Here is a 25225-nt window from a genome sequence, read left to right on the forward strand (position 1 = left end):
TGTGTTAGTTTCTCTATGAGATAGTTAAAGAAGGTTCAAATTGAACAGCTGCTGTCAACGGCCATTCTAAGCTGAATGTGCCTGCTCTCGTCAGATCGCAGCAGCAATGCAGCTTAAGGCTTGGCAATTACCAGCATGGGAGACTGGCTGGGAATTCCAAGTTCCGTTGACCTTTTTGAACCTGAAAATGTGTTAGTTTCTCTATGAGATAGTAAAAGAAGGTTCAAATTGAACAGCTGCTGTCAACGGCCATTCTAAGCTGAATGTGCCTGCTCTCATCAGATCGCAGCAGCAATGCAGCTTAAGGCTTGGCAAGTACCAGCATGGGAGACTGGCTGGGAATCCCAAGTTCTGTTGACCTTTTTGAACCTGAAAATTGTGTTAGTTTCTCTATGAGATAGTAAAAGAAGGTTCAAATTGAACAGCTGCTGTCAACGGCCATTCTAAGCTGAATGTGCCTGCTCTTGTCAGATCGCAGCAGCAATGCAGCTTAAGGCTTGGCAAGTACCAGCATGGGAGACTGGCTTGGAATTCCAAGTTCTGGTGACCTTTTTGAACCTGAAAATTGTGTTAGTTTCTATATGAGATAGTAGAAGAAGGTTCAAATTGAACAACTGCTGTCAACGGCCATTCTAAGCTGAATGTGTGTGCTCTTGTCAGATCGCAGCAGCGATGCAGCTTAAGGCTTGGCAAGTACCAGCATGGGAGACTGGCTGGGAATCCCAAGTTCTGTTGACCTTTTTGAACCTGAAAATTGTGTCAGTTTCTCTATGAGATAGTAAAAGAAGGTTCAAATTGAACAGCTGCTGTCAACGGCCTTTCTAAGCTGAATGTGCCTGCTCTCGTCAGATCGCAGCAGCAATGCAGCGTAAGGCTTGGCAAGTACCAGCATGGGAGACTGGCTGGGAATCCCAAGTTCTGTTGACCTTTTTGAACCTGAAAATTGTGTCAGTTTCTCTATGAGATAGTAAAAGAAGGTTCAAATTGAACAGCTGCTGTCAACGGCCTTTCTAAGCTGAATGTGCCTGCTCTCGTCAGATCGCAGCAGCAATGCAGCGTAAGGCTTGGCAAGTACCAGCATGGGAGACTGGCTGGGAATCCCAAGTTCTGTTGACCTTTTTGAACCTGAAAATTGTGTTAGTTTCTCTATGAGATAGTAAAAGAAGGTTCAAATTGAACAGCTGCTGTCAACGGCCATTCTAAGCTGAATGTGCCTGCTCTTGTCAGATCGCAGCAGCAATGCAGCTTAAGGCTTGGCAAGTACCAGCATGGGAGACTGGCTGGGAATCCCAAGTTCCGTTGACCTTTTTGAACCTGAAAATTGTGTTAGTTTCTCTATGAGATAGTAAAAGAAGGTTCAAATTGAACAGCTGCTGTCAACGGCCATTCTAAGCTGAATGTGCCTGCTCTTGTCAGATCGCAGCAGCAATGCAGCTTAAGGCTTGGCAAGTACCAGCATGGGAGACTGGCTTGGAATCCCAAGTTCTGTTGACCTTTTTGAACCTGAAAATTGTGTTAGTTTCTATATGAGATAGTAGAAGAAGGTTCAAATTGAACAGCTGCTGTCAACGGCAATTCTAAGCTGAATGTGCCTGCTCTCGTCAGATCGCAGCAGCAATGCAGCTTAAGGCTTGGCAAGTACCAGCATGGGAGACTGGCTGGGAATCCCAAGTTCCGTTGACCTTTTTGAACCTGAAAATTGTGTTAGTTTCTCTTTGAGATAGCAAAAGAAGGTTCAAATTGAACAGCTGCTGTCAACGGCCATTCTAAGCTGAATGTGCCTGCTCTTGTCAGATCGCAGCAGCAATGCAGCTTAAGGCTTGGCAAGTACCAGCATGGGGGACTGGCTGGGAATCCCAAGTTCTGTTGACCTTTTTGAACCTGAAAATTGTGTTAGTTTCTATATGAGATAGTAGAAGAAGGTTCAAATTGAACAGCTGCTGTCAACGGCAATTCTAAGCTGAATGTGCCTGCTCTCGTCAGATCGCAGCAGCAATGCAGCTTAAGGCTTGGCAATTACCAGCATGGGAGACTGGCTGGGAATTCCAAGTTCCGTTGACCTTTTTGAACCTGAAAATGTGTTAGTTTCTCTATGAGATAGTAAAAGAAGGTTCAAATTGAACAGCTGCTGTCAACGGCCATTCTAAGCTGAATGTGCCTGCTCTCATCAGATCGCAGCAGCAATGCAGCTTAAGGCTTGGCAAGTACCAGCATGGGAGACTGGCTGGGAATCCCAAGTTCTGTTGACCTTTTTGAACCTGAAAATTGTGTTAGTTTCTCTATGAGATAGTAAAAGAAGGTTCAAATTGAACAGCTGCTGTCAACGGCCATTCTAAGCTGAATGTGCCTGCTCTTGTCAGATCGCAGCAGCAATGCAGCTTAAGGCTTGGCAAGTACCAGCATGGGAGACTGGCTTGGAATTCCAAGTTCTGGTGACCTTTTTGAACCTGAAAATTGTGTTAGTTTCTATATGAGATAGTAGAAGAAGGTTCAAATTGAACAACTGCTGTCAACGGCCATTCTAAGCTGAATGTGTGTGCTCTTGTCAGATCGCAGCAGCGATGCAGCTTAAGGCTTGGCAAGTACCAGCATGGGAGACTGGCTGGGAATCCCAAGTTCTGTTGACCTTTTTGAACCTGAAAATTGTGTCAGTTTCTCTATGAGATAGTAAAAGAAGGTTCAAATTGAACAGCTGCTGTCAACGGCCTTTCTAAGCTGAATGTGCCTGCTCTCGTCAGATCGCAGCAGCAATGCAGCGTAAGGCTTGGCAAGTACCAGCATGGGAGACTGGCTGGGAATCCCAAGTTCTGTTGACCTTTTTGAACCTGAAAATTGTGTCAGTTTCTCTATGAGATAGTAAAAGAAGGTTCAAATTGAACAGCTGCTGTCAACGGCCTTTCTAAGCTGAATGTGCCTGCTCTCGTCAGATCGCAGCAGCAATGCAGCGTAAGGCTTGGCAAGTACCAGCATGGGAGACTGGCTGGGAATCCCAAGTTCTGTTGACCTTTTTGAACCTGAAAATTGTGTTAGTTTCTCTATGAGATAGTAAAAGAAGGTTCAAATTGAACAGCTGCTGTCAACGGCCATTCTAAGCTGAATGTGCCTGCTCTTGTCAGATCGCAGCAGCAATGCAGCTTAAGGCTTGGCAAGTACCAGCATGGGAGACTGGCTGGGAATCCCAAGTTCCGTTGACCTTTTTGAACCTGAAAATTGTGTTAGTTTCTCTATGAGATAGTAAAAGAAGGTTCAAATTGAACAGCTGCTGTCAACGGCCATTCTAAGCTGAATGTGCCTGCTCTTGTCAGATCGCAGCAGCAATGCAGCTTAAGGCTTGGCAAGTACCAGCATGGGAGACTGGCTTGGAATCCCAAGTTCTGTTGACCTTTTTGAACCTGAAAATTGTGTTAGTTTCTATATGAGATAGTAGAAGAAGGTTCAAATTGAACAGCTGCTGTCAACGGCAATTCTAAGCTGAATGTGCCTGCTCTCGTCAGATCGCAGCAGCAATGCAGCTTAAGGCTTGGCAAGTACCAGCATGGGAGACTGGCTGGGAATCCCAAGTTCCGTTGACCTTTTTGAACCTGAAAATTGTGTTAGTTTCTCTTTGAGATAGCAAAAGAAGGTTCAAATTGAACAGCTGCTGTCAACGGCCATTCTAAGCTGAATGTGCCTGCTCTTGTCAGATCGCAGCAGCAATGCAGCTTAAGGCTTGGCAAGTACCAGCATGGGGGACTGGCTGGGAATCCCAAGTTCTGTTGACCTTTTTGAACCTGAAAATTGTGTTAGTTTCTATATGAGATAGTAGAAGAAGGTTCAAATTGAACAGCTGCTGTCAACGGCAATTCTAAGCTGAATGTGCCTGCTCTCGTCAGATCGCAGCAGCAATGCAGCTTAAGGCTTGGCAAGTACCAGCATGGGAGACTGACTGGGAATCCCAAGTTCCGTTGACCTTTTTGAACCTGAAAATTGTGTTAGTTTCTCTTTGAGATAGCAAAAGAAGGTTCAAATTGAACAGCTGCTGTCAACGGCCATTCTAAGCTGAATGTGCCTGCTCTTGTCAGATCGCAGCAGCAATGCAGCTTAAGGCTTGGCAAGTACCAGCATGGGGGACTGGCTGGGAATCCCAAGTTCTGTTGACCTTTTTTAACCTGAAAATTGTGTTAGTTTCTCTATGAGATAGTGAAAGAAGGTTCAAATTGAACAGCTGCTGTCAACGGCCATTCTAAGCTGAATGTGCCTGCTCTCGTCAGATCGCAGCAGCAATGCAGCTTAAGGCTTGGCAAGTACAAGCATGGGAGACTGGCTGGGAATTCCAAGTTCCATTGACCTTTTTGAACCTGAAAATGTGTTAGTTTCTCTATGAGATTGTAAAAGAAGGTTCAAATTGAACAGCTGCTGTCAACGGCCATTCTAAGCTGAATGTGCCTGCTCTCATCAGATCGCAGCAGCAATGCAGCTTAAGGCTTGGCAAGTACCAGCATGGGAGACTGGCTGGGAATCCCAAGTTCTGTTGACCTTTTTGAACCTGAAAATGTGTTAGTTTCTCTATGAGATAGTAAAAGAAGGTTCAAATTGAACAGCTGCTGTCAACGGCCATTCTAAGCTGAATGTGCCTGCTCTCATCAGATCGCAGCAGCAATGCAGCTTAAGGCTTGGCAAGTACCAGCATGGGAGACTGGCTGGGAATCCCAAGTTCCGTTGACCTTTTTGAACCTGAAAATTGTGTTAGTTTCTCTATAAGATAGCAAAAGAAGGTTCAAATTGAACAGCTGCTGTCAACGGCCATTCTAAGCTGAATGTGCCTGCTCTTGTCAGATCGCAGCAGCAATGCAGCTTAAGGCTTGGCAAGTACCAGCATGGGAGACTGGCTGGGAATCCCAAGTTCTGTTGACCTTTTTGAACCTGAAAATTGTGTTAGTTTCTCTATGAGATAGTAAAAGAAGGTTCAAATTGAACAGCTGCTGTCAACGGCAATTCTAAGCTAAATGTGCCTGCTCTCGTCAGATCGCAGCAGCAATGCAGCTTAAGGCTTGGCAAGTACCAGCATGGGAGACTGGCTGGGAATCCCAAGTTCCGTTGACCTTTTTGAACCTGAAAATTGTGTTAGTTTCTATATGAGATAGTAGAAGAAGGTTCAAATTGAACAGCTGCTGTCAACGGCAATTCTAAGCTAAATGTGCCTGCTCTCGTCAGATCGCAGCAGCAATGCAGCTTAAGGCTTGGCAAGTACCAGCATGGGAGACTGGCTGGGAATCCCAAGTTCCGTTGACCTTTTTGAACCTGAAAATTGTGTTAGTTTCTCTTTGAGATAGCAAAAGAAGGTTCAAATTGAACAGCTGCTGTCAACGGCCATTCTAAGCTGAATGTGCCTGCTCTTGTCAGATCGCAGCAGCAATGCAGCTTAAGGCTTGGCAAGTACCAGCATGGGAGACTAGCTGGGAATCCCAAGTTCTGTTGACCTTTTTTAACCTGAAAATTGTGTTAGTTTCTCTATGAGATAGTGAAAGAAGGTTCAAATTGAACAGCTGCTGTCAACGGCCATTCTAAGCTGAATGTGCCTGCTCTCGTCAGATCGCAGCAGCAATGCAGCTTAAGGCTTGGCAAGTACAAGCATGGGATACTGGCTGGGAATTCCAAGTTCCTTTGACCTTTTTGAACCTGAAAATGTGTTAGTTTCTCTATGAGATAGTAAAAGAAGGTTCAAATTGAACAGCTGCTGTCAACGGCCATTCTAAGCTGAATGTGCCTGCTCTCATCAGATCGCAGCAGCAATGCAGCTTAAGGCTTGGCAAGTACCAGCATGGGAGACTGGCTGGGAATCCCAAGTTCTGTTGACCTTTTTGAACCTGAAAATTGTGTTAGTTTCTCTATGAGATAGTAAAAGAAGGTTCAAATTGAACAGCTGCTGTCAACGGCCATTCTAAGCTGAATGTGCCTGCTCTTGTCAGATCGCAGCAGCAATGCAGCTTAAGGCTTGGCAAGTACCAGCATGGGAGACTGGCTTGGAATCCCAAGTTCTGGTGACCTTTTTGAACCTGAAAATTGTGTTAGTTTCTATATGAGATAGTAGAAGAAGGTTCAAATTGAACAACTGCTGTCAACGGCCATTCTAAGCTGAATGTGTGTGCTCTTGTCAGATCGCAGCAGCGATGCAGCTTAAGGCTTGGCAAGTACCAGCATGGGAGACTGGCTGGGAATCCCAAGTTCTGTTGACCTTTTTGAACCTGAAAATTGTGTTAGTTTCTCTATGAGATAGCAAAAGAAGGTTCAAATTGAACAGCTGCTGTCAACGGCCATTCTAAGCTGAATGTGCCTGCTCTCGTCAGATCGCAGCAGCAATGCAGCTTAAGGCTTGGCAAGTACCAGCATGGGAGACTGGCTGGGAATCCCAAGTTCTGTTGACCTTTTTGAACCTGAAAATTGTGTTAGTTTCTCTATGAGATAGTAAAAGAAGGTTCAAATTGAACAGCTGCTGTCAACGGCCATTCTAAGCTGAATGTGCCTGCTCTCGTCAGATCGCAGCAGCAATGCAGCTTAAGGCTTGGCAAGTACCAGCATGGGAGACTGGCTGGGAATCCCAAGTTCCGTTGACCTTTTTGAACCTGAAAATTGTGTTAGTTTCTCTTTGAGATAGCAAAAGAAGGTTCAAATTGAACAGCTGCTGTCAACGGCCATTCTAAGCTGAATGTGCCTGCTCTTGTCAGATCGCAGCAGCAATGCAGCTTAAGGCTTGGCAAGTACCAGCATGGGAGACTGGCTGGGAATCCCAAGTTCTGTTGACCTTTTTTAACCTGAAAATTGTGTTAGTTTCTCTATGAGATAGTTAAAGAAGGTTCAAATTGAACAGCTGCTGTCAACGGCCATTCTAAGCTGAATGTGCCTGCTCTCGTCAGATCGCAGCAGCAATGCAGCTTAAGGCTTGGCAATTACCAGCATGGGAGACTGGCTGGGAATTCCAAGTTCCGTTGACCTTTTTGAACCTGAAAATGTGTTAGTTTCTCTATGAGATAGTAAAAGAAGGTTCAAATTGAACAGCTGCTGTCAACGGCCATTCTAAGCTGAATGTGCCTGCTCTCATCAGATCGCAGCAGCAATGCAGCTTAAGGCTTGGCAAGTACCAGCATGGGAGACTGGCTGGGAATCCCAAGTTCTGTTGACCTTTTTGAACCTGAAAATTGTGTTAGTTTCTCTTTGAGATAGTAAAAGAAGGTTCAAATTGAACAGCTGCTGTCAACGGCCATTCTAAGCTGAATGTGCCTGCTCTTGTCAGATCGCAGCAGCAATGCAGCTTAAGGCTTGGCAAGTACCAGCATGGGAGACTGGCTTGGAATCCCAAGTTCTGGTGACCTTTTTGAACCTGAAAATTGTGTTAGTTTCTCTATGAGATAGCAAAAGAAGGTTCAAATTGAACAGCTGCTGTCAACGGCCATTCTAAGCTGAATGTGCCTGCTCTCGTCAGATCGCAGCAGCGATGCAGCTTAAGGCTTGGCAAGTACCAGCATGGGAGACTGGCTGGGAATCCCAAGTTCCGTTGACCTTTTTGAACCTGAAAATTGTGTTAGTTTCTCTATGAGATAGTAAAAGAAGGTTCAAATTGAACAGCTGCTGTCAACGGCAATTCTAAGCTGAATGTGCGTGCTCTTGTCAGATCGCAGCAGCGATGCAGCTTAAGGCTTGGCAAGTACCAGCATGGGAGACTGGCTGGGAATCCCAAGTTCTGGTGACCTTTTTGAACCTGAAAATTGTGTTAGTTTCTCTATGAGATAGTAGAAGAAGGTTCAAATTGAACAACTGCTGTCAACGGCCATTCTAAGCTGAATGTGTGTGCTCTTTTCAGATCGCAGCAGCGATGCAGCTTAAGGCTTGGCAAGTACCAGCATGGGAGACTGGCTGGGAATCCCAAGTTCTGTTGACCTTTTTGAACCTGAAAATTGTGTTAGTTTCTCTATGAGATAGTAAAAGAAGGTTCAAATTGAACAGCTGCTGTCAACGGCAATTCTAAGCTGAATGTGCCTGCTCTCGTCAGATTGCGGCAGCAATGCAGCTTAAGGCTTGGCAAGTACCAGCATGGGAGACTGGCTGGGAATCCCAAGTTCTGTTGACCTTTTTGAACCTGAAAATGTGTTAGTTTCTATATAAGATAGTAGAAGAAGGTTCAAATTGAACAACTGCTGTCAACAGCCATTCTAAGCTGAATGTGCCTGCTCTCGCCAGATCGCAGCAGCAATGCAGCTTAAGGCTTGGCAAGTACCAGCATGGGAGACTGGCTGGGAATCCCAAGTTCCGTTGCCCTTTTTGAACCTGAAAATTGTGTTAGTTTCTCTATGAGATAGTAAAAGAAGGTTCAAATTGAACAGCTGCTGTCAACGGCCATTCTAAGCTGAATGTGCGTGCTCTTGTCAGATCACAGCAGCGATGCAGCTTAAGGCTTGGCAAGTACCAGCATGGGAGACTGGCTGGGAATCCCAAGTTCTGGTGACTTTTTTGAACCTGAAAATTGTGTTAGTTTCTCTATGAGATAGTAAAAGAAGGTTCAAATTGAACAGCTGCTGTCAACGGCCATTCTAAGCTGAATGTGCCTGCTCTCGTCAGATCGCAGCAGCAATGCAGCTTAAGGCTTGGCAAGTACCAGCATGGGAGACTGGCTGGGAATCCCAAGTTCCGTTGACCTTTTTGAACCTGAAAATTGTGTTAGTTTCGCTATGAGATAGTAAAAGAAGGTTCAAATTGAAAAGCTGCTGTCAACGGCAATTCTAAGCTGAATGTGCGTGCTCTTGTCAGATCGCAGCAGCGATGCAGCTTAAGGCTTGGCAAGTACCAGCATGGGAGACTGGCTGGGAATCCCAAGTTCTGGTGACCTTTTTGAACCTGAAAATTGTGTTAGTTTCTCTATGAGATAGTAGAAGAAGGTTCAAATTGAACAACTGCTGTCAACGGCCATTCTAAGCTGAATGTGTGTGCTCTTTTCAGATCGCAGCAGCGATGCAGCTTAAGGCTTGGCAAGTACCAGCATGGGAGACTGGCTGGGAATCCCAAGTTCTGTTGACCTTTTTGAACCTGAAAATTGTGTTAATTTCTCTATGAGATAGTAAAAGAAGGTTCAAATTGAACAGCTGCTGTCAACGGCAATTCTAAGCTGAATGTGCCTGCTCTCGTCAGATTGCAGCAGCAATGCAGCTTAAGGCTTGGCAAGTACCAGCATGGGAGACTGGCTGGGAATCCCAAGTTCTGTTGACCTTTTTGAACCTGAAAATGTGTTAGTTTCTATATAAGATAGTAGAAGAAGGTTCAAATTGAACAACTGCTGTCAACGGCCATTCTAAGCTGAATGTGCCTGCTCTCGCCAGATCGCAGCAGCAATGCAGCTTAAGGCTTGGCAAGTACCAGCATGGGAGACTGGCTGGGAATCCCAAGTTCTGTTGACCTTTTTGAACCTGAAAATGTGTTAGTTTCTCTATGAGATAGTAAAAGAAGGTTCAAATTGAACAGCTGCTGTCAACGGCCATTCTAAGCTGAATGTGCGTGCTCTTGTGAGATCGCAGCAGCGATGCAGCTTAAGGCTTGGCAAGTACCAGCATGGGAGACTGGCTTGGAGTCCCAAGTTCTGGTGACCTTTTTGAACCTGAAAATTGTGTTAGTTTCTCTATGAGATAGCAAAAGAAGGTTCAAATTGAACAGCTGCTGTCAACGGCCATTCTAAGCTGAATGTGCCTGCTCTTGTCAGATTGCAGCAGCAATGCAGCTTAAGGCTTGGCAAGTACCAGCATGGGAGACTGGCTTGGAATCCCAAGTTCTGGTGACCTTTTTGAACCTTAAAATTGTGTTAGTTTCTATATAAGATAGTAGAAGAAGGTTCAAATTGAACAACTGCTGTCAATGGCCATTCTAAGCTGAATGTGCCTGCTCTTGCCAGATCGCAGCAGCAATGCAGCTTAAGGCTTGGCAAGTACCAGCATGGGAGACTGGCTGGGAATCCCAAGTTCCGTTGACCTTTTTGAACCTGAAAATTGTGTTAGTTTCTCTATGAGATAGTAAAAGAAGGTTCAAATTGAACAGCTGCTGTCAACGGCCATTCTAAGCTGAATGTGCCTGCTCTCGTCAGATCGCAGCAGCAATGCAGCTTAAGGCTTGGCAAGTACCAGCATGGGAGACTGGCTGGGAATTCCAAGTTCTGTTGACCTTTTTGAACCTGAAAATGTGTTAGTTTCTCTATGAGATAGTAAAAGAAGGTTCAAATTGAACAGCTGCTGTCAACGGCCATTCTAAGCTGAATGTGCGTGCTCTTGTCAGATCGCAGCAGCGATGCAGCTTAAGGCTTGGCAAGTACCAGCATGGGAGACTGGCTTGGAATCCCAAGTTCTGGTGACCTTTTTGAACCTGAAAATTGTGTTAGTTTCTCTATGAGATAGCAAAAGAAGGTTCAAATTGAACAGCTGCTGTCAACGGCCATTCTAAGCTGAATGTGCCTGCTCTTGTCAGATTGCAGCAGCAATGCAGCTTAAGGCTTGGCAAGTACCAGCATGGGAGACTGGCTTGGAATCCCAAGTTCTGGTGACCTTTTTGAACCTGAAAATTGTGTTAGTTTCTATATAAGATAGTAGAAGAAGGTTCAAATTGAACAACTGCTGTCAACGGCCATTCTAAGCTGAATGTGCCTGCTCTCGCCAGATCGCAGCAGCAATGCAGCTTAAGGCTTGGCAAGTACCAGCATGGGAGACTGGCTGGGAATCCCAAGTTCCGTTGCCCTTTTTGAACCTGAAAATTGTGTTAGTTTCTCTATGAGATAGTAAAAGAAGGTTCAAATTGAACAGCTGCTGTCAACGGCCATTCTAAGCTGAATGTGCGTGCTCTTGTCAGATCACAGCAGCGATGCAGCTTAAGGCTTGGCAAGTACCAGCATGGGAGACTGGCTGGGAAACCCAAGTTCTGGTGACTTTTTTGAACCTGAAAATTGTGTTAGTTTCTCTATGAGTTAGTAAAAGAAGGTTCAAATTGAACAGCTGCTGTCAACGGCCATTCTAAGCTGAATGTGCCTGCTCTCGTCAGATCGCAGCAGCAATGCAGCTTAAGGCTTGGCAAGTACCAGCATGGGAGACTGGCTGGGAATCCCAAGTTCTGTTGACCTTTTTGAACCTGAAAATGTGTTAGTTTCTCTATGAGATAGTAAAAGAAGGTTCAAATTGAACAGCTGCTGTCAACGGCCATTCTAAGCTGAATGTGCGTGCGCTTGTCAGATCGCAGCAGCGATGCAGCTTAAGGCTTGGCAAGTACCAGCATGGGAGACTGGCTTGGAATCCCAAGTTCTGGTGACCTTTTTGAACCTGAAAATTGTGTTAGTTTCTCTATGAGATAGCAAAAGAAGGTTCAAATTGAACAGCTGCTGTCAATGGCCATTCTAAGCTGAATGTGCCAGCTCTCGTCAGATCGCAGCAGCAATGCAGCTTAAGGCTTGGCAAGTACCAGCATGGGAGACTGGCTGGGAATCCCAAGTTCCGTTGCCCTTTTTGAACCTGAAAATTGTGTTAGTTTCTCTATGAGATAGTAAAAGAAGGTTCAAATTGAACAGCTGCTGTCAACGGCCATTCTAAGCTGAATGTGCGTGCTCTTGTGAGATTGCAGCAGCGATGCAGCTTAAGGCTTGGCAAGTACCAGCATGGGAGACTGGCTTGGAGTCCCAAGTTCTGGTGACCTTTTTGAACCTGAAAATTGTGTTAGTTTCTCTATGAGATAGCAAAAGAAGGTTCAAATTGAACAGCTGCTGTCAACGGCCATTCTAAGCTGAATGTGCCTGCTCTTGTCAGATTGCAGCAGCAATGCAGCTTAAGGCTTGGCAAGTACCAGCATGGGAGACTGGCTTGGAATCCCAAGTTCTGGTGACCTTTTTGAACCTTAAAATTGTGTTAGTTTCTATATAAGATAGTAGAAGAAGGTTCAAATTGAACAACTGCTGTCAATGGCCATTCTAAGCTGAATGTGCCTGCTCTTGCCAGATCGCAGCAGCAATGCAGCTTAAGGCTTGGCAAGTACCAGCATGGGAGACTGGCTGGGAATCCCAAGTTCCGTTGACCTTTTTGAACCTGAAAATTGTGTTAGTTTCTCTATGAGATAGTAAAAGAAGGTTCAAATTGAACAGCTGCTGTCAACGGCCATTCTAAGCTGAATGTGCCTGCTCTCGTCAGATCGCAGCAGCAATGCAGCTTAAGGCTTGGCAAGTACCAGCATGGGAGACTGGCTGGGAATTCCAAGTTCTGTTGACCTTTTTGAACCTGAAAATGTGTTAGTTTCTCTATGAGATAGTAAAAGAAGGTTCAAATTGAACAGCTGCTGTCAACGGCCATTCTAAGCTGAATGTGCGTGCTCTTGTCAGATCGCAGCAGCGATGCAGCTTAAGGCTTGGCAAGTACCAGCATGGGAGACTGGCTTGGAATCCCAAGTTCTGGTGACCTTTTTGAACCTGAAAATTGTGTTAGTTTCTCTATGAGATAGCAAAAGAAGGTTCAAATTGAACAGCTGCTGTCAACGGCCATTCTAAGCTGAATGTGCGTGCTCTTGTGAGATCGCAGCAGCGATGCAGCTTAAGGCTTGGCAAGTACCAGCATGGGAGACTGGCTTGGAGTCCCAAGTTCTGATGACCTTTTTGAACCTGAAAATTGTGTTAGTTTCTCTATGAGATAGCAAAAGAAGGTTCAAATTGAACAGCTGCTGTCAACGGCCATTCTAAGCTGAATGTGCCTGCTCTTGTCAGATTGCAGCAGCAATGCAGCTTAAGGCTTGGCAAGTACCAGCATGGGAGACTGGCTTGGAATCCCAAGTTCTGGTGACCTTTTTGAACCTTAAAATTGTGTTAGTTTCTATCTAAGATAGTAGAAGAAGGTTCAAATTGAACAACTGCTGTCAATGGCCATTCTAAGCTGAATGTGCCTGCTCTTGCCAGATCGCAGCAGCAATGCAGCTTAAGGCTTGGCAAGTACCAGCATGGGAGACTGGCTGGGAATCCCAAGTTCCGTTGACCTTTTTGAACCTGAAAATTGTGTTAGTTTCTCTATGAGATAGTAAAAGAAGGTTCAAATTGAACAGCTGCTGTCAACGGCCATTCTAAGCTGAATGTGCCTGCTCTTGTCAGATCGCAGCAGCAATGCAGCTTAAGGCTTGGCAAGTACCAGCATGGGAGACTGGCTGGGAATCCCAAGTTCTGGTGACCTTTTTGAACCTGAAAATTGTGTTAGTTTCTATATGAGATAGTAGAAGAAGGTTCAAATTGAACAACTGCTGTCAACGGCCATTCTAAGCTGAATGTGCCTGCTCTCGTCAGATCGCAGCAGCAATGCAGCTTAAGGCTTGGCAAGTACCAGCATGGGAGACTGACTGGGAATCCCAAGTTCCGTTGACCTTTTTGAACCTGAAAATTTTGTTAGTTTCTCTTTGAGATAGCAAAAGAAGGTTCAAATTGAACAGCTGCTGTCAACGGCCATTCTAAGCTGAATGTGCCTGCTCTTGTCAGATCGCAGCAGCAATGCAGCTTAAGGCTTGGCAAGTACCAGCATGGGGGACTGGCTGGGAATCCCAAGTTCTGTTGACCTTTTTTAACCTGAAAATTGTGTTAGTTTCTCTATGAGATAGTAAAAGAAGGTTCAAATTGAACAGCTGCTGTCAACGGCCATTCTAAGCTGAATGTGCCTGCTCTCGTCAGATCGCAGCAGCAATGCAGCTTAAGGCTTGGCAAGTACCAGCATGGGAGACTGGCTGGGAATTCCAAGTTCTGTTGACCTTTTTGAACCTGAAAATGTGTTAGTTTCTCTATGAGATAGTAAAAGAAGGTTCAAATTGAACAGCTGCTGTCAACGGCCATTCTAAGCTGAATGTGCGTGCTCTTGTCAGATCGCAGCAGCGATGCAGCTTAAGGCTTGGCAAGTACCAGCATGGGAGACTGGCTTGGAATCCCAAGTTCTGGTGACCTTTTTGAACCTGAAAATTGTGTTAGTTTCTCTATGAGATAGCAAAAGAAGGTTCAAATTGAACAGCTGCTGTCAACGGCCATTCTAAGCTGAATGTGCCTGCTCTTGTCAGATTGCAGCAGCAATGCAGCTTAAGGCTTGGCAAGTACCAGCATGGGAGACTGGCTTGGAATCCCAAGTTCTGGTGACCTTTTTGAACCTGAAAATTGTGTTAGTTTCTATATAAGATAGTAGAAGAAGGTTCAAATTGAACAACTGCTGTCAACGGCCATTCTAAGCTGAATGTGCCTGCTCTCGCCAGATCGCAGCAGCAATGCAGCTTAAGGCTTGGCAAGTACCAGCATGGGAGACTGGCTGGGAATCCCAAGTTCCGTTGCCCTTTTTGAACCTGAAAATTGTGTTAGTTTCTCTATGAGATAGTAAAAGAAGGTTCAAATTGAACAGCTGCTGTCAACGGCCATTCTAAGCTGAATGTGCGTGCTCTTGTCAGATCACAGCAGCGATGCAGCTTAAGGCTTGGCAAGTACCAGCATGGGAGACTGGCTGGGAAACCCAAGTTCTGGTGACTTTTTTGAACCTGAAAATTGTGTTAGTTTCTCTATGAGTTAGTAAAAGAAGGTTCAAATTGAACAGCTGCTGTCAACGGCCATTCTAAGCTGAATGTGCCTGCTCTCGTCAGATCGCAGCAGCAATGCAGCTTAAGGCTTGGCAAGTACCAGCATGGGAGACTGGCTGGGAATCCCAAGTTCTGTTGACCTTTTTGAACCTGAAAATGTGTTAGTTTCTCTATGAGATAGTAAAAGAAGGTTCAAATTGAACAGCTGCTGTCAACGGCCATTCTAAGCTGAATGTGCGTGCGCTTGTCAGATCGCAGCAGCGATGCAGCTTAAGGCTTGGCAAGTACCAGCATGGGAGACTGGCTTGGAATCCCAAGTTCTGGTGACCTGTTTGAACCTGAAAATTGTGTTAGTTTCTCTATGAGATAGCAAAAGAAGGTTCAAATTGAACAGCTGCTGTCAATGGCCATTCTAAGCTGAATGTGCCAGCTCTCGTCAGATCGCAGCAGCAATGCAGCTTAAGGCTTGGCAAGTACCAGCATGGGAGACTGGCTGGGAATCCCAAGTTCCGTTGCCCTTTTTGAACCTGAAAATTGTGTTAGTTTCTCTATGAGATAGTAAAAGAAGGTTCAAATTGAACAGCTGCTGTCAACGGCCATTCTAAGCTGAATGTGCGTGCTCTTGTGAGATTGCAGCAGCGATGCAGCTTAAGGCTTGGCAAGTACCAGCATGGGAGACTGGCTTGGAGTCCCAAGTTCTGGTGACCTTTTTGAACCTGAAAATTGTGTTAGTTTCTCTATGAGATAGCAAAAGAAGGTTCAAATTGAACAGCTGCTGTCAACGGCCATTCTAAGCTGAATGTGCCTGCTCTTGTCAGATTGCAGCAGCAATGCAGCTTAAGGCTTGGCAAGTACCAGCATGGGAGACTGGCTTGGAATCCCAAGTTCTGGTGACCTTTTTGAACCTTAAAATTGTGTTAGTTTCTATATAAGATAGTAGAAGAAGGTTCAAATTGAACAACTGCTGTCAATGGCCATTCTAAGCTGAATGTGCCTGCTCTTGCCAGATCGCAGCAGCAATGCAGCTTAAGGCTTGGCAAGTACCAGCATGGGAGACTGGCTGGGAATCCCAAGTTCCGTTGACCTTTTTGAACCTGAAAATTGTGTTAGTTTCTCTATGAGATAGTAAAAGAAGGTTCAAATTGCACAGCTGCTGTCAACGGCCATTCTAAGCTGAATGTGCCTGCTCTCGTCAGATCGCAGCAGCAATGCAGCTTAAGGCTTGGCAAGTACCAGCATGGGAGACTGGCTGGGAATTCCAAGTTCTGTTGACCTTTTTGAACCTGAAAATGTGTTAGTTTCTCTATGAGATAGTAAAAGAAGGTTCAAATTGAACAGCTGCTGTCAACGGCCATTCTAAGCTGAATGTGCGTGCTCTTGTCAGATCGCAGCAGCGATGCAGCTTAAGGCTTGGCAAGTACCAGCATGGGAGACTGGCTTGGAATCCCAAGTTCTGGTGACCTTTTTGAACCTGAAAATTGTGTTAGTTTCTCTATGAGATAGCAAAAGAAGGTTCAAATTGAACAGCTGCTGTCAATGGCCATTCTAAGCTGAATGTGCGTGCTCTTGTGAGATCGCAGCAGCGATGCAGCTTAAGGCTTGGCAAGTACCAGCATGGGAGACTGGCTTGGAGTCCCAAGTTCTGATGACCTTTTTGAACCTGAAAATTGTGTTAGTTTCTCTATGAGATAGCAAAAGAAGGTTCAAATTGAACAGCTGCTGTCAACGGCCATTCTAAGCTGAATGTGCCTGCTCTTGTCAGATTGCAGCAGCAATGCAGCTTAAGGCTTGGCAAGTACCAGCATGGGAGACTGGCTTGGAATCCCAAGTTCTGGTGACCTTTTTGAACCTTAAAATTGTGTTAGTTTCTATCTAAGATAGTAGAAGAAGGTTCAAATTGAACAACTGCTGTCAATGGCCATTCTAAGCTGAATGTGCCTGCTCTTGCCAGATCGCAGCAGCAATGCAGCTTAAGGCTTGGCAAGTACCAGCATGGGAGACTGGCTGGGAATCCCAAGTTCCGTTGACCTTTTTGAACCTGAAAATTGTGTTAGTTTCTCTATGAGATAGTAAAAGAAGGTTCAAATTGAACAGCTGCTGTCAACGGCCATTCTAAGCTGAATGTGCCTGCTCTTGTCAGATCGCAGCAGCAATGCAGCTTAAGGCTTGGCAAGTACCAGCATGGGAGACTGGCTGGGAATCCCAAGTTCTGGTGACCTTTTTGAACCTGAAAATTGTGTTAGTTTCTATATGAGATAGTAGAAGAAGGTTCAAATTGAACAACTGCTGTCAACGGCCATTCTAAGCTGAATGTGCCTGCTCTCGTCAGATCGCAGCAGCAATGCAGCTTAAGGCTTGGCAAGTACCAGCATGGGAGACTGACTGGGAATCCCAAGTTCCGTTGCCCTTTTTGAACCTGAAAATTTTGTTAGTTTCTCTTTGAGATAGCAAAAGAAGGTTCAAATTGAACAGCTGCTGTCAACGGCCATTCTAAGCTGAATGTGCCTGCTCTTGTCAGATCGCAGCAGCAATGCAGCTTAAGGCTTGGCAAGTACCAGCATGGGGGACTGGCTGGGAATCCCAAGTTCTGTTGACCTTTTTTAACCTGAAAATTGTGTTAGTTTCTCTATGAGATAGTAAAAGAAGGTTCAAATTGAACAGCTGCTGTCAACGGCCATTCTAAGCTGAATGTGCCTGCTCTTGTCAGATCGCAGCAGCAATGCAGCTTAAGGCTTGGCAAGTACCAGCATGGGAGACTGGCTGGGAATCCCAAGTTCTGGTGACCTTTTTGAACCTGAAAATTGTGTTAGTTTCTATATGAGATAGTAGAAGAAGGTTCAAATTGAACAACTGCTGTCAACGGCCATTCTAAGCTGAATGTGCCTGCTCTTGTCGGATCGCAGCAGCAATGCAGCTTAAGGCTTGGCAAGTACCAGCATGGGAGACTGGCTGGGAATCCCAAGTTCTGTTGACCTTTTTGAACCTGAAAATTGTGTTAGTTTCTCTATGAGATAGTAAAAGAAGGTTCAAATTGAACAGCTGCTGTCAACGGCCATTCTAAGCTGAATGTGCCTGCTCTTGTCAGATCGCAGCAGCAATGCAGCTTAAGGCTTGGCAAGTACCAGCATGGGAGACTGGCTTGGAATCCCAAGTTCTGGTGACCTTTTTGAACCTGAAAATTGTGTTAGTTTCTATATGAGATAGTGGAAGAAGGTTCAAATTGAACAACTGCTGTCAACGGCCATTCTAAGCTGAATGTGTGTGCTCTTGTCAGATCGCAGCAGCGATGCAGCTTAAGGCTTGGCAAGTACCAGCATGGGAGACTGGCTGGGAATCCCAAGTTCTGTTGACCTTTTTGAACCTGAAAATTGTGTTAGTTTCTCTATGAGATAGTAAATGAAGGTTCAAATTGAACAACTGCTGTCAACGGCCATTCTAAGCTGAATGTGTGTGCTCTTGTCAGATCGCAGCAGCGATGCAGCTTAAGGCTTGGCAAGTACCAGCATGGGAGACTGGCTGGGAATCCCAAGTTCCGTTGACCTTTTTGAACCTGAAAATTGTGTTAGTTTCTCTATGAGATAGTAAAAGAAGGTTCAAATTGAACAGCTGCTGTCAACGGCCATTCTAAGCTGAATGTGCCTGCTCTCGTCAGATCGCAGCAGCAATGCAGCTTAAGGCTTGGCAAGTACCAGCATGGGAGACTGGCTGGGAATTCCAAGTTCCGTTGACCTTTTTGAACCTGAAAATGTGTTAGTTTCTCTATGAGATAGTAAAAGAAGGTTCAAATTGAACAGCTGCTGTCAACGGCCATTCTAAGCTGAATGTGCCTGCTCTCGTCAGATCGCAGCAGCAATGCAGCTTAAGGCTTGGCAAGTACCAGCATGGGAGACTGGCTGGGAATTCCAAGTTCCGTTGACCTTTTTGAACCTGAAAATGTGTTAGTTTCTCTATGAGATAGTAAAAGAAGGTTCAAATTGAACAGCTGCTGTCAACGGCCATTCTAAGCTGAATGTGCCTGCTCTCGTCAGATCGCAGCAGCAATGCAGCGTAAGGCTTGGCAAGTACCAGCATGGGAGACTGGCTGGGAATTCCAAGTTCCGTTGACCTTTTTGAACCTGAAAATGTGTTAGTTTCTCTATGAGATAGTAAAAGAAGGTTCAAATTGAACAGCTGCTCTCAACGGCCATTCTAAGCTGAATGTGCCTGCTCTCGTCAGATCGCAGCAGCAATGCAGCTTAAGGCTTGGCAAGTACCAGCATGGGAGACTGGCTGGGAATCCCAAGTTCCGTTGACCTTTTTGAACCTGAAAATTGTGTTAGTTTCTCTATGAGATAGCAAAAGAAGGTTCAAATTGAACAGCTGCTGTCAACGGCCATTCTAAGCTGAATGTGCCTGCTCTTGTCAGATCGCAGCAGCAATGCAGCTTAAGGCTTGGCAAGTACCAGCATGGGAGACTGGCTGGGAATCCCAAGTTCTGTTGACCTTTTTTAACCTGAAAATTGTGTTAGTTTCTCTATGAGATAGTGAAAGAAGGTTCAAATTGAACAGCTGCTGTCAACGGCCATTCTAAGCTGAATGTGCCTGCTCTCGTCAGATCGCAGCAGCAATGCAGCTTAAGGCTTGGCAAGTACAAGCATGGGAGACTGGCTGGGAATTCCAAGTTCCGTTGACCTTTTTGAACCTGAAAATGTGTTAGTTTCTCTATGAGATAGTAAAAGAAGGTTCAAATTGAACAGCTGCTGTCAACGGCCATTCTAAGCTGAATGTGCCTGCTCTCATCAGATCGCAGCAGCAATGCAGCTTAAGGCTTGGCAAGTACCAGCATGGGAGACTGGCTGGGAATCCCAAGTTCTGTTGACCTTTTTGAACCTGAAAATTGTGTTAGTTTCTCTATGAGATAGTAAAAGAAGGTTCAAATTGAACAGCTGCTGTCAACGGCCATTCTAAGCTGAATGTGCCTGCTCTTGTCAGATCGCAGCAGCAATGCAGCTTAAGGCTTGGCAAGTACCAGCATGGGAGACTGGCTTGGAATCCCAAGTTCTGGTGACCTTTTTGAACCTGAAAATTGTGTTAGTTTCTATATGAGATAGTAGAAGAAGGTTCAAATTGAACAACTGCTGTCAACGGCCATTCTAAGCTGAATGTGTGTGCTCTTGTCAGATCGCAGCAGCGATGCAGCTTAAGGCTTGGCAAGTACCAGCATGGGAGACTGGCTGGGAATCCCAAGTTCTGTTGACCTTTTTGAACCTGAAAATTGTGTCAGTTTCTCTATGAGATAGTAAAAGAAGGTTCAAATTGAACAGCTGCTGTCAACGGCCTTTCTAAGCTGAATGTGCCTGCTCTCGTCAGATCGCAGCAGCAATGCAGCTTAAGGCTTGGCAAGTACCAGCATGGGAGACTGGCTGGGAATCCCAAGTTCCGTTGACCTTTTTGAACCTGAAAATGTGTTAGTTTCTCTATGAGATAGTAAAAGAAGGTTCAAATTGAACAGCTGCTGTCAACGGCCATTCTAAGCTGAATGTGCCTGCTCTCATCAGATCGCAGCAGCAATGCAGCTTAAGGCTTGGCAAATACCAGCATGGGAGACTGGCTGGGAATCCCAAGTTCCGTTGACCTTTTTGAACCTGAAAATTGTGTTAGTTTCTCTATGAGATAGTAAAAGAAGGTTCAAATTGAACAGCTGCTGTCAACGGCCATTCTAAGCTGAATGTGCCTGCTCTCATCAGATCGCAGCAGCAATGCAGCTTAAGGCTTGGCAAGTACCAGCATGGGAGACTGGCTGGGAATCCCAAGTTCCGTTGACCTTTTTGAACCTGAAAATTGTGTTAGTTTCTCTATGAGATAGCAAAAGAAGGTTCAAATTGAACAGCTGCTGTCAACCGCCATTCTAAGCTGAATGTGCCTGCTCTCGTCAGATCGCAGCAGCAATGCAGCGTAAGGCTTAGCAAGTACCAGCATGGGAGACTGGCTGGGAATTCCAAGTTCCGTTGACCTTTTTGAACCTGAAAATGTGTTAGTTTCTCTATGAGATAGTAAAAGAAGGTTCAAATTGAACAGCTGCTGTCAACGGCCATTCTAAGCTGAATGTGCCTGCTCTCGTCAGATCGCAGCAGCAATGCAGCGTAAGGCTTGGCAAGTACCAGCATGGGAGACTGGCTGGGAATTCCAAGTTCCGTTGACCTTTTTGAACCTGAAAATGTGTTAGTTTCTCTATGAGATAGTAAAAGAAGGTTCAAATTGAACAGCTGCTCTCAACGGCCATTCTAAGCTGAATGTGCCTGCTCTCGTCAGATCGCAGCAGCAATGCAGCTTAAGGCTTGGCAAGTACCAGCATGGGAGACTGGCTGGGAATCCCAAGTTCCGTTGACCTTTTTGAACCTGAAAATTGTGTTAGTTTCTCTATGAGATAGCAAAAGAAGGTTCAAATTGAACAGCTGCTGTCAACGGCCATTCTAAGCTGAATGTGCCTGCTCTTGTCAGATCGCAGCAGCAATGCAGCTTAAGGCTTGGCAAGTACCAGCATGGGAGACTGGCTGGGAATCCCAAGTTCTGTTGACCTTTTTTAACCTGAAAATTGTGTTAGTTTCTCTATGAGATAGTGAAAGAAGGTTCAAATTGAACAGCTGCTGTCAACGGCCATTCTAAGCTGAATGTGCCTGCTCTCGTCAGATCGCAGCAGCAATGCAGCTTAAGGCTTGGCAAGTACAAGCATGGGAGACTGGCTGGGAATTCCAAGTTCCGTTGACCTTTTTGAACCTGAAAATGTGTTAGTTTCTCTATGAGATAGTAAAAGAAGGTTCAAATTGAACAGCTGCTGTCAACGGCCATTCTAAGCTGAATGTGCCTGCTCTCATCAGATCGCAGCAGCAATGCAGCTTAAGGCTTGGCAAGTACCAGCATGGGAGACTGGCTGGGAATCCCAAGTTCTGTTGACCTTTTTGAACCTGAAAATTGTGTTAGTTTCTCTATGAGATAGTAAAAGAAGGTTCAAATTGAACAGCTGCTGTCAACGGCCATTCTAAGCTGAATGTGCCTGCTCTTGTCAGATCGCAGCAGCAATGCAGCTTAAGGCTTGGCAAGTACCAGCATGGGAGACTGGCTTGGAATCCCAAGTTCTGGTGACCTTTTTGAACCTGAAAATTGTGTTAGTTTCTATATGAGATAGTAGAAGAAGGTTCAAATTGAACAACTGCTGTCAACGGCCATTCTAAGCTGAATGTGTGTGCTCTTGTCAGATCGCAGCAGCGATGCAGCTTAAGGCTTGGCAAGTACCAGCATGGGAGACTGGCTGGGAATCCCAAGTTCTGTTGACCTTTTTGAACCTGAAAATTGTGTCAGTTTCTCTATGAGATAGTAAAAGAAGGTTCAAATTGAACAGCTGCTGTCAACGGCCTTTCTAAGCTGAATGTGCCTGCTCTCGTCAGATCGCAGCAGCAATGCAGCTTAAGGCTTGGCAAGTACCAGCATGGGAGACTGGCTGGGAATCCCAAGTTCCGTTGACCTTTTTGAACCTGAAAATGTGTTAGTTTCTCTATGAGATAGTAAAAGAAGGTTCAAATTGAACAGCTGCTGTCAACGGCCATTCTAAGCTGAATGTGCCTGCTCTCATCAGATCGCAGCAGCAATGCAGCTTAAGGCTTGGCAAATACCAGCATGGGAGACTGGCTGGGAATCCCAAGTTCCGTTGACCTTTTTGAACCTGAAAATTGTGTTAGTTTCTCTATGAGATAGTAAAAGAAGGTTCAAATTGAACAGCTGCTGTCAACGGCCATTCTAAGCTGAATGTGCCTGCTCTCATCAGATCGCAGCAGCAATGCAGCTTAAGGCTTGGCAAGTACCAGCATGGGAGACTGGCTGGGAATCCCAAGTTCCGTTGACCTTTTTGAACCTGAAAATTGTGTTAGTTTCTCTATGAGATAGCAAAAGAAGGTTCAAATTGAACAGCTGCTGTCAACCGCCATTCTAAGCTGAATGTGCCTGCTCTCGTCAGATCGCAGCAGCAATGCAGCGTAAGGCTTAGCAAGTACCAGCATGGGAGACTGGCTGGGAATTCCAAGTTCCGTTGACCTTTTTGAACCTGAAAATGTGTTAGTTTCTCTATGAGATAGTAAAAGAAGGTTCAAATTGAACAGCTGCTGTCAACGGCCATTCTAAGCTGAATGTGCCTGCTCTCGTCAGATCGCAGCAGCAATGCAGCGTAAGGCTTGGCAAGTACCAGCATGGGAGACTGGCTGGGAATTCCAAGTTCCGTTGACCTTTTTGAACCTGAAAATGTGTTAGTTTCTCTATGAGATAGTAAAAGAAGGTTCAAATTGAACAGCTGCTCTCAACGGCCATTCTAAGCTGAATGTGCCTGCTCTCGTCAGATTGCAGCAGCAATGCAGCTTAAGGCTTGGCAAGTACCAGCATGGGAGACTGGCTGGGAATCCCAAGTTCCGTTGACCTTTTTGAACCTGAAAATTGTGTTAGTTTCTCTATGAGATAGCAAAAGAAGGTTCAAATTGAACAGCTGCTGTCAACGGCCATTCTAAGCTGAATGTGCCTGCTCTTGTCAGATCGCAGCAGCAATGCAGCTTAAGGCTTGGCAAGTACCAGCATGGGAGACTGGCTGGGAATCCCAAGTTCTGTTGACCTTTTTTAACCTGAAAATTGTGTTAGTTTCTCTATGAGATAGTGAAAGAAGGTTCAAATTGAACAGCTGCTGTCAACGGCCATTCTAAGCTGAATGTGCCTGCTCTCGTCAGATCGCAGCAGCAATGCAGCTTAAGGCTTGGCAAGTACAAGCATGGGAGACTGGCTGGGAATTCCAAGTTCCGTTGACCTTTTTGAACCTGAAAATGTGTTAGTTTCTCTATGAGATAGTAAAAGAAGGTTCAAATTGAACAGCTGCTGTCAACGGCCATTCTAAGCTGAATGTGCCTGCTCTCATCAGATCGCAGCAGCAATGCAGCTTAAGGCTTGGCAAGTACCAGCATGGGAGACTGGCTGGGAATCCCAAGTTCTGTTGACCTTTTTGAACCTGAAAATTGTGTTAGTTTCTCTATGAGATAGTAAAAGAAGGTTCAAATTGAACAGCTGCTGTCAACGGCCATTCTAAGCTGAATGTGCCTGCTCTTGTTAGATCGCAGCAGCAATGCAGCTTAAGGCTTGGCAAGTACCAGCATGGGAGACTGGCTTGGAATCCCAAGTTTTTGTGACCTTTTTGAACCTGAAAATTGTGTTAGTTTCTATATGAGATAGTAGAAGAAGGTTCAAATTGAACAACTGCTGTCAACGGCCATTCTAAGCTGAATGTGTGTGCTCTTGTCAGATCGCAGCAGCGATGCAGCTTAAGGCTTGGCAAGTACCAGCATGGGAGACTGGCTGGGAATCCCAAGTTCTGTTGACCTTTTTGAACCTGAAAATTGTGTCAGTTTCTCTATGAGATAGTAAAAGAAGGTTCAAATTGAACAGCTGCTGTCAACGGCCTTTCTAAGCTGAATGTGCCTGCTCTCGTCAGATCGCAGCAGCAATGCAGCTTAAGGCTTGGCAAGTACCAGCATGGGAGACTGGCTGGGAATCCCAAGTTCCGTTGACCTTTTTGAACCTGAAAATGTGTTAGTTTCTCTATGAGATAGTAAAAGAAGGTTCAAATTGAACAGCTGCTGTCAACGGCCATTCTAAGCTGAATGTGCCTGCTCTCATCAGATCGCAGCAGCAATGCAGCTTAAGGCTTGGCAAATACCAGCATGGGAGACTGGCTGGGAATCCCAAGTTCCGTTGACCTTTTTGAACCTGAAAATTGTGTTAGTTTCTCTATGAGATAGCAAAAGAAGGTTCAAATTGAACAGCTGCTGTCAACCGCCATTCTAAGCTAAATGTGTCTGCTCTCGTCAGATCGCAGCAGCAATGCAGCGTAAGGCTTAGCAAGTACCAGCATGGGAGACTGGCTGGGAATTCCAAGTTCCGTTGACCTTTTTGAACCTGAAAATGTGTTAGTTTCTCTATGAGATAGTAAAAGAAGGTTCAAATTGAACAGCTGCTGTCAACGGCCATTCTAAGCTGAATGTGCCTGCTCTCGTCAGATCGCAGCAGCAATGCAGCGTAAGGCTTGGCAAGTACCAGCATGGGAGACTGGCTGGGAATCCCAAGTTCTGTTGACCTTTTTGAACCTGAAAATTGTGTTAGTTTCTCTATGAGATAGTAAAAGAAGGTTCAAATTGAACAGCTGCTGTCAACGGCCATTCTAAGCTGAATGTGCCTGCTCTTGTCAGATCGCAGCAGCAATGCAGCTTAAGGCTTGGCAAGTACCAGCATGGGAGACTGGCTGGGAATCCCAAGTTCCGTTGACCTTTTTGAACCTGAAAATTGTGTTAGTTTCTCTATGAGATAGTAAAAGAAGGTTCAAATTGAACAGCTGCTGTCAACGGCCATTCTAAGCTGAATGTGCCTGCTCTCGTCAGATCGCAGCAGCAATGCAGCTTAAGGCTTGGCAAGTACCAGCATGGGAGACTGGCTGGGAATCCCAAGTTCTGGTGACCTTTTTGAACCTGAAAATTGTGTTAGTTTCTATATGAGATAGTAGAAGAAGGTTCAAATTGAACAACTGCTGTCAACGGCCATTCTAAGCTGAATGTGTGTGCTCTTGTCAGATCGCAGCAGCGATGCAGCTTAA

The 25225-nt window shown here is 45.3% G+C and overlaps 84 pseudogenes; all 84 read left to right on the top strand.

Moving 5' to 3' along the window:
- The first annotated feature begins 53 nt into the window (after positions 1–53).
- LOC140089186 (5S ribosomal RNA) lies at positions 54–172 on the top strand (annotated as a pseudogene).
- Positions 173–241: 69 nt separating this feature from the next.
- On the top strand, positions 242–360 carry LOC140079658 (5S ribosomal RNA; annotated as a pseudogene).
- A 448-nt stretch (positions 361–808) lies between these two features.
- LOC140096990 (5S ribosomal RNA) lies at positions 809–927 on the top strand (annotated as a pseudogene).
- Positions 928–997: 70 nt separating this feature from the next.
- LOC140096991 (5S ribosomal RNA) lies at positions 998–1116 on the top strand (annotated as a pseudogene).
- A 70-nt stretch (positions 1117–1186) lies between these two features.
- Positions 1187–1305, top strand: LOC140088743 (5S ribosomal RNA; annotated as a pseudogene).
- Positions 1306–1375: 70 nt separating this feature from the next.
- LOC140096498 (5S ribosomal RNA) lies at positions 1376–1494 on the top strand (annotated as a pseudogene).
- A 70-nt stretch (positions 1495–1564) lies between these two features.
- On the top strand, positions 1565–1683 carry LOC140083841 (5S ribosomal RNA; annotated as a pseudogene).
- Positions 1684–1753: 70 nt separating this feature from the next.
- LOC140091990 (5S ribosomal RNA) lies at positions 1754–1872 on the top strand (annotated as a pseudogene).
- Positions 1873–1942: 70 nt separating this feature from the next.
- On the top strand, positions 1943–2061 carry LOC140094579 (5S ribosomal RNA; annotated as a pseudogene).
- Positions 2062–2130: 69 nt separating this feature from the next.
- LOC140079669 (5S ribosomal RNA) lies at positions 2131–2249 on the top strand (annotated as a pseudogene).
- A 448-nt stretch (positions 2250–2697) lies between these two features.
- On the top strand, positions 2698–2816 carry LOC140096992 (5S ribosomal RNA; annotated as a pseudogene).
- Positions 2817–2886: 70 nt separating this feature from the next.
- On the top strand, positions 2887–3005 carry LOC140096993 (5S ribosomal RNA; annotated as a pseudogene).
- Positions 3006–3075: 70 nt separating this feature from the next.
- Positions 3076–3194, top strand: LOC140088744 (5S ribosomal RNA; annotated as a pseudogene).
- A 70-nt stretch (positions 3195–3264) lies between these two features.
- Positions 3265–3383, top strand: LOC140096499 (5S ribosomal RNA; annotated as a pseudogene).
- Positions 3384–3453: 70 nt separating this feature from the next.
- On the top strand, positions 3454–3572 carry LOC140083842 (5S ribosomal RNA; annotated as a pseudogene).
- A 70-nt stretch (positions 3573–3642) lies between these two features.
- On the top strand, positions 3643–3761 carry LOC140091991 (5S ribosomal RNA; annotated as a pseudogene).
- Positions 3762–3831: 70 nt separating this feature from the next.
- On the top strand, positions 3832–3950 carry LOC140083292 (5S ribosomal RNA; annotated as a pseudogene).
- Positions 3951–4020: 70 nt separating this feature from the next.
- On the top strand, positions 4021–4139 carry LOC140091992 (5S ribosomal RNA; annotated as a pseudogene).
- A 70-nt stretch (positions 4140–4209) lies between these two features.
- Positions 4210–4328, top strand: LOC140094962 (5S ribosomal RNA; annotated as a pseudogene).
- Positions 4329–4397: 69 nt separating this feature from the next.
- LOC140079682 (5S ribosomal RNA) lies at positions 4398–4516 on the top strand (annotated as a pseudogene).
- A 69-nt stretch (positions 4517–4585) lies between these two features.
- Positions 4586–4704, top strand: LOC140094068 (5S ribosomal RNA; annotated as a pseudogene).
- Positions 4705–4774: 70 nt separating this feature from the next.
- LOC140090917 (5S ribosomal RNA) lies at positions 4775–4893 on the top strand (annotated as a pseudogene).
- Positions 4894–4963: 70 nt separating this feature from the next.
- On the top strand, positions 4964–5082 carry LOC140093838 (5S ribosomal RNA; annotated as a pseudogene).
- A 70-nt stretch (positions 5083–5152) lies between these two features.
- Positions 5153–5271, top strand: LOC140093839 (5S ribosomal RNA; annotated as a pseudogene).
- A 70-nt stretch (positions 5272–5341) lies between these two features.
- LOC140089936 (5S ribosomal RNA) lies at positions 5342–5460 on the top strand (annotated as a pseudogene).
- A 258-nt stretch (positions 5461–5718) lies between these two features.
- LOC140079693 (5S ribosomal RNA) lies at positions 5719–5837 on the top strand (annotated as a pseudogene).
- Positions 5838–6285: 448 nt separating this feature from the next.
- Positions 6286–6404, top strand: LOC140078868 (5S ribosomal RNA; annotated as a pseudogene).
- A 70-nt stretch (positions 6405–6474) lies between these two features.
- LOC140088897 (5S ribosomal RNA) lies at positions 6475–6593 on the top strand (annotated as a pseudogene).
- A 70-nt stretch (positions 6594–6663) lies between these two features.
- Positions 6664–6782, top strand: LOC140090918 (5S ribosomal RNA; annotated as a pseudogene).
- Positions 6783–6852: 70 nt separating this feature from the next.
- LOC140089188 (5S ribosomal RNA) lies at positions 6853–6971 on the top strand (annotated as a pseudogene).
- Positions 6972–7040: 69 nt separating this feature from the next.
- LOC140079704 (5S ribosomal RNA) lies at positions 7041–7159 on the top strand (annotated as a pseudogene).
- A 259-nt stretch (positions 7160–7418) lies between these two features.
- Positions 7419–7537, top strand: LOC140084761 (5S ribosomal RNA; annotated as a pseudogene).
- Positions 7538–7985: 448 nt separating this feature from the next.
- Positions 7986–8104, top strand: LOC140097823 (5S ribosomal RNA; annotated as a pseudogene).
- Positions 8105–8551: 447 nt separating this feature from the next.
- On the top strand, positions 8552–8670 carry LOC140088910 (5S ribosomal RNA; annotated as a pseudogene).
- Positions 8671–9118: 448 nt separating this feature from the next.
- On the top strand, positions 9119–9237 carry LOC140094800 (5S ribosomal RNA; annotated as a pseudogene).
- Positions 9238–9306: 69 nt separating this feature from the next.
- Positions 9307–9425, top strand: LOC140090364 (5S ribosomal RNA; annotated as a pseudogene).
- Positions 9426–9872: 447 nt separating this feature from the next.
- On the top strand, positions 9873–9991 carry LOC140098793 (5S ribosomal RNA; annotated as a pseudogene).
- A 70-nt stretch (positions 9992–10061) lies between these two features.
- On the top strand, positions 10062–10180 carry LOC140078371 (5S ribosomal RNA; annotated as a pseudogene).
- Positions 10181–10627: 447 nt separating this feature from the next.
- Positions 10628–10746, top strand: LOC140094551 (5S ribosomal RNA; annotated as a pseudogene).
- Positions 10747–11005: 259 nt separating this feature from the next.
- Positions 11006–11124, top strand: LOC140078869 (5S ribosomal RNA; annotated as a pseudogene).
- Positions 11125–11382: 258 nt separating this feature from the next.
- On the top strand, positions 11383–11501 carry LOC140097011 (5S ribosomal RNA; annotated as a pseudogene).
- Positions 11502–11949: 448 nt separating this feature from the next.
- Positions 11950–12068, top strand: LOC140098795 (5S ribosomal RNA; annotated as a pseudogene).
- A 70-nt stretch (positions 12069–12138) lies between these two features.
- Positions 12139–12257, top strand: LOC140078372 (5S ribosomal RNA; annotated as a pseudogene).
- A 636-nt stretch (positions 12258–12893) lies between these two features.
- On the top strand, positions 12894–13012 carry LOC140098796 (5S ribosomal RNA; annotated as a pseudogene).
- Positions 13013–13271: 259 nt separating this feature from the next.
- On the top strand, positions 13272–13390 carry LOC140086190 (5S ribosomal RNA; annotated as a pseudogene).
- Positions 13391–13460: 70 nt separating this feature from the next.
- Positions 13461–13579, top strand: LOC140091993 (5S ribosomal RNA; annotated as a pseudogene).
- A 70-nt stretch (positions 13580–13649) lies between these two features.
- Positions 13650–13768, top strand: LOC140078374 (5S ribosomal RNA; annotated as a pseudogene).
- A 447-nt stretch (positions 13769–14215) lies between these two features.
- Positions 14216–14334, top strand: LOC140094554 (5S ribosomal RNA; annotated as a pseudogene).
- A 259-nt stretch (positions 14335–14593) lies between these two features.
- Positions 14594–14712, top strand: LOC140078871 (5S ribosomal RNA; annotated as a pseudogene).
- Positions 14713–14970: 258 nt separating this feature from the next.
- Positions 14971–15089, top strand: LOC140097012 (5S ribosomal RNA; annotated as a pseudogene).
- Positions 15090–15537: 448 nt separating this feature from the next.
- LOC140098797 (5S ribosomal RNA) lies at positions 15538–15656 on the top strand (annotated as a pseudogene).
- Positions 15657–15726: 70 nt separating this feature from the next.
- LOC140078375 (5S ribosomal RNA) lies at positions 15727–15845 on the top strand (annotated as a pseudogene).
- A 636-nt stretch (positions 15846–16481) lies between these two features.
- Positions 16482–16600, top strand: LOC140098798 (5S ribosomal RNA; annotated as a pseudogene).
- A 259-nt stretch (positions 16601–16859) lies between these two features.
- On the top strand, positions 16860–16978 carry LOC140083650 (5S ribosomal RNA; annotated as a pseudogene).
- A 70-nt stretch (positions 16979–17048) lies between these two features.
- On the top strand, positions 17049–17167 carry LOC140091994 (5S ribosomal RNA; annotated as a pseudogene).
- Positions 17168–17426: 259 nt separating this feature from the next.
- On the top strand, positions 17427–17545 carry LOC140095051 (5S ribosomal RNA; annotated as a pseudogene).
- A 637-nt stretch (positions 17546–18182) lies between these two features.
- On the top strand, positions 18183–18301 carry LOC140081599 (5S ribosomal RNA; annotated as a pseudogene).
- Positions 18302–18370: 69 nt separating this feature from the next.
- On the top strand, positions 18371–18489 carry LOC140081611 (5S ribosomal RNA; annotated as a pseudogene).
- A 69-nt stretch (positions 18490–18558) lies between these two features.
- LOC140087570 (5S ribosomal RNA) lies at positions 18559–18677 on the top strand (annotated as a pseudogene).
- A 69-nt stretch (positions 18678–18746) lies between these two features.
- Positions 18747–18865, top strand: LOC140088342 (5S ribosomal RNA; annotated as a pseudogene).
- Positions 18866–18935: 70 nt separating this feature from the next.
- LOC140090919 (5S ribosomal RNA) lies at positions 18936–19054 on the top strand (annotated as a pseudogene).
- Positions 19055–19124: 70 nt separating this feature from the next.
- Positions 19125–19243, top strand: LOC140084928 (5S ribosomal RNA; annotated as a pseudogene).
- A 69-nt stretch (positions 19244–19312) lies between these two features.
- On the top strand, positions 19313–19431 carry LOC140079715 (5S ribosomal RNA; annotated as a pseudogene).
- Positions 19432–19879: 448 nt separating this feature from the next.
- Positions 19880–19998, top strand: LOC140085416 (5S ribosomal RNA; annotated as a pseudogene).
- A 69-nt stretch (positions 19999–20067) lies between these two features.
- Positions 20068–20186, top strand: LOC140085006 (5S ribosomal RNA; annotated as a pseudogene).
- Positions 20187–20256: 70 nt separating this feature from the next.
- Positions 20257–20375, top strand: LOC140094191 (5S ribosomal RNA; annotated as a pseudogene).
- A 258-nt stretch (positions 20376–20633) lies between these two features.
- Positions 20634–20752, top strand: LOC140087572 (5S ribosomal RNA; annotated as a pseudogene).
- A 69-nt stretch (positions 20753–20821) lies between these two features.
- Positions 20822–20940, top strand: LOC140088344 (5S ribosomal RNA; annotated as a pseudogene).
- Positions 20941–21010: 70 nt separating this feature from the next.
- Positions 21011–21129, top strand: LOC140090920 (5S ribosomal RNA; annotated as a pseudogene).
- A 70-nt stretch (positions 21130–21199) lies between these two features.
- LOC140084929 (5S ribosomal RNA) lies at positions 21200–21318 on the top strand (annotated as a pseudogene).
- A 69-nt stretch (positions 21319–21387) lies between these two features.
- LOC140079726 (5S ribosomal RNA) lies at positions 21388–21506 on the top strand (annotated as a pseudogene).
- Positions 21507–21954: 448 nt separating this feature from the next.
- On the top strand, positions 21955–22073 carry LOC140085417 (5S ribosomal RNA; annotated as a pseudogene).
- A 69-nt stretch (positions 22074–22142) lies between these two features.
- Positions 22143–22261, top strand: LOC140085007 (5S ribosomal RNA; annotated as a pseudogene).
- Positions 22262–22331: 70 nt separating this feature from the next.
- LOC140094314 (5S ribosomal RNA) lies at positions 22332–22450 on the top strand (annotated as a pseudogene).
- A 258-nt stretch (positions 22451–22708) lies between these two features.
- Positions 22709–22827, top strand: LOC140087573 (5S ribosomal RNA; annotated as a pseudogene).
- A 69-nt stretch (positions 22828–22896) lies between these two features.
- Positions 22897–23015, top strand: LOC140096247 (5S ribosomal RNA; annotated as a pseudogene).
- Positions 23016–23085: 70 nt separating this feature from the next.
- Positions 23086–23204, top strand: LOC140090921 (5S ribosomal RNA; annotated as a pseudogene).
- Positions 23205–23274: 70 nt separating this feature from the next.
- On the top strand, positions 23275–23393 carry LOC140084930 (5S ribosomal RNA; annotated as a pseudogene).
- A 69-nt stretch (positions 23394–23462) lies between these two features.
- Positions 23463–23581, top strand: LOC140079737 (5S ribosomal RNA; annotated as a pseudogene).
- A 448-nt stretch (positions 23582–24029) lies between these two features.
- Positions 24030–24148, top strand: LOC140085418 (5S ribosomal RNA; annotated as a pseudogene).
- A 69-nt stretch (positions 24149–24217) lies between these two features.
- Positions 24218–24336, top strand: LOC140085008 (5S ribosomal RNA; annotated as a pseudogene).
- Positions 24337–24594: 258 nt separating this feature from the next.
- LOC140091512 (5S ribosomal RNA) lies at positions 24595–24713 on the top strand (annotated as a pseudogene).
- A 70-nt stretch (positions 24714–24783) lies between these two features.
- LOC140088746 (5S ribosomal RNA) lies at positions 24784–24902 on the top strand (annotated as a pseudogene).
- Positions 24903–24972: 70 nt separating this feature from the next.
- LOC140092810 (5S ribosomal RNA) lies at positions 24973–25091 on the top strand (annotated as a pseudogene).
- The last annotated feature ends 134 nt before the right edge of the window (positions 25092–25225 follow it).

Source organism: Engystomops pustulosus, chromosome 9 (assembly GCF_040894005.1).
Source record: "Engystomops pustulosus chromosome 9, aEngPut4.maternal, whole genome shotgun sequence".
Taxonomy (NCBI): Eukaryota; Metazoa; Chordata; class Amphibia; order Anura; family Leptodactylidae; genus Engystomops; species Engystomops pustulosus.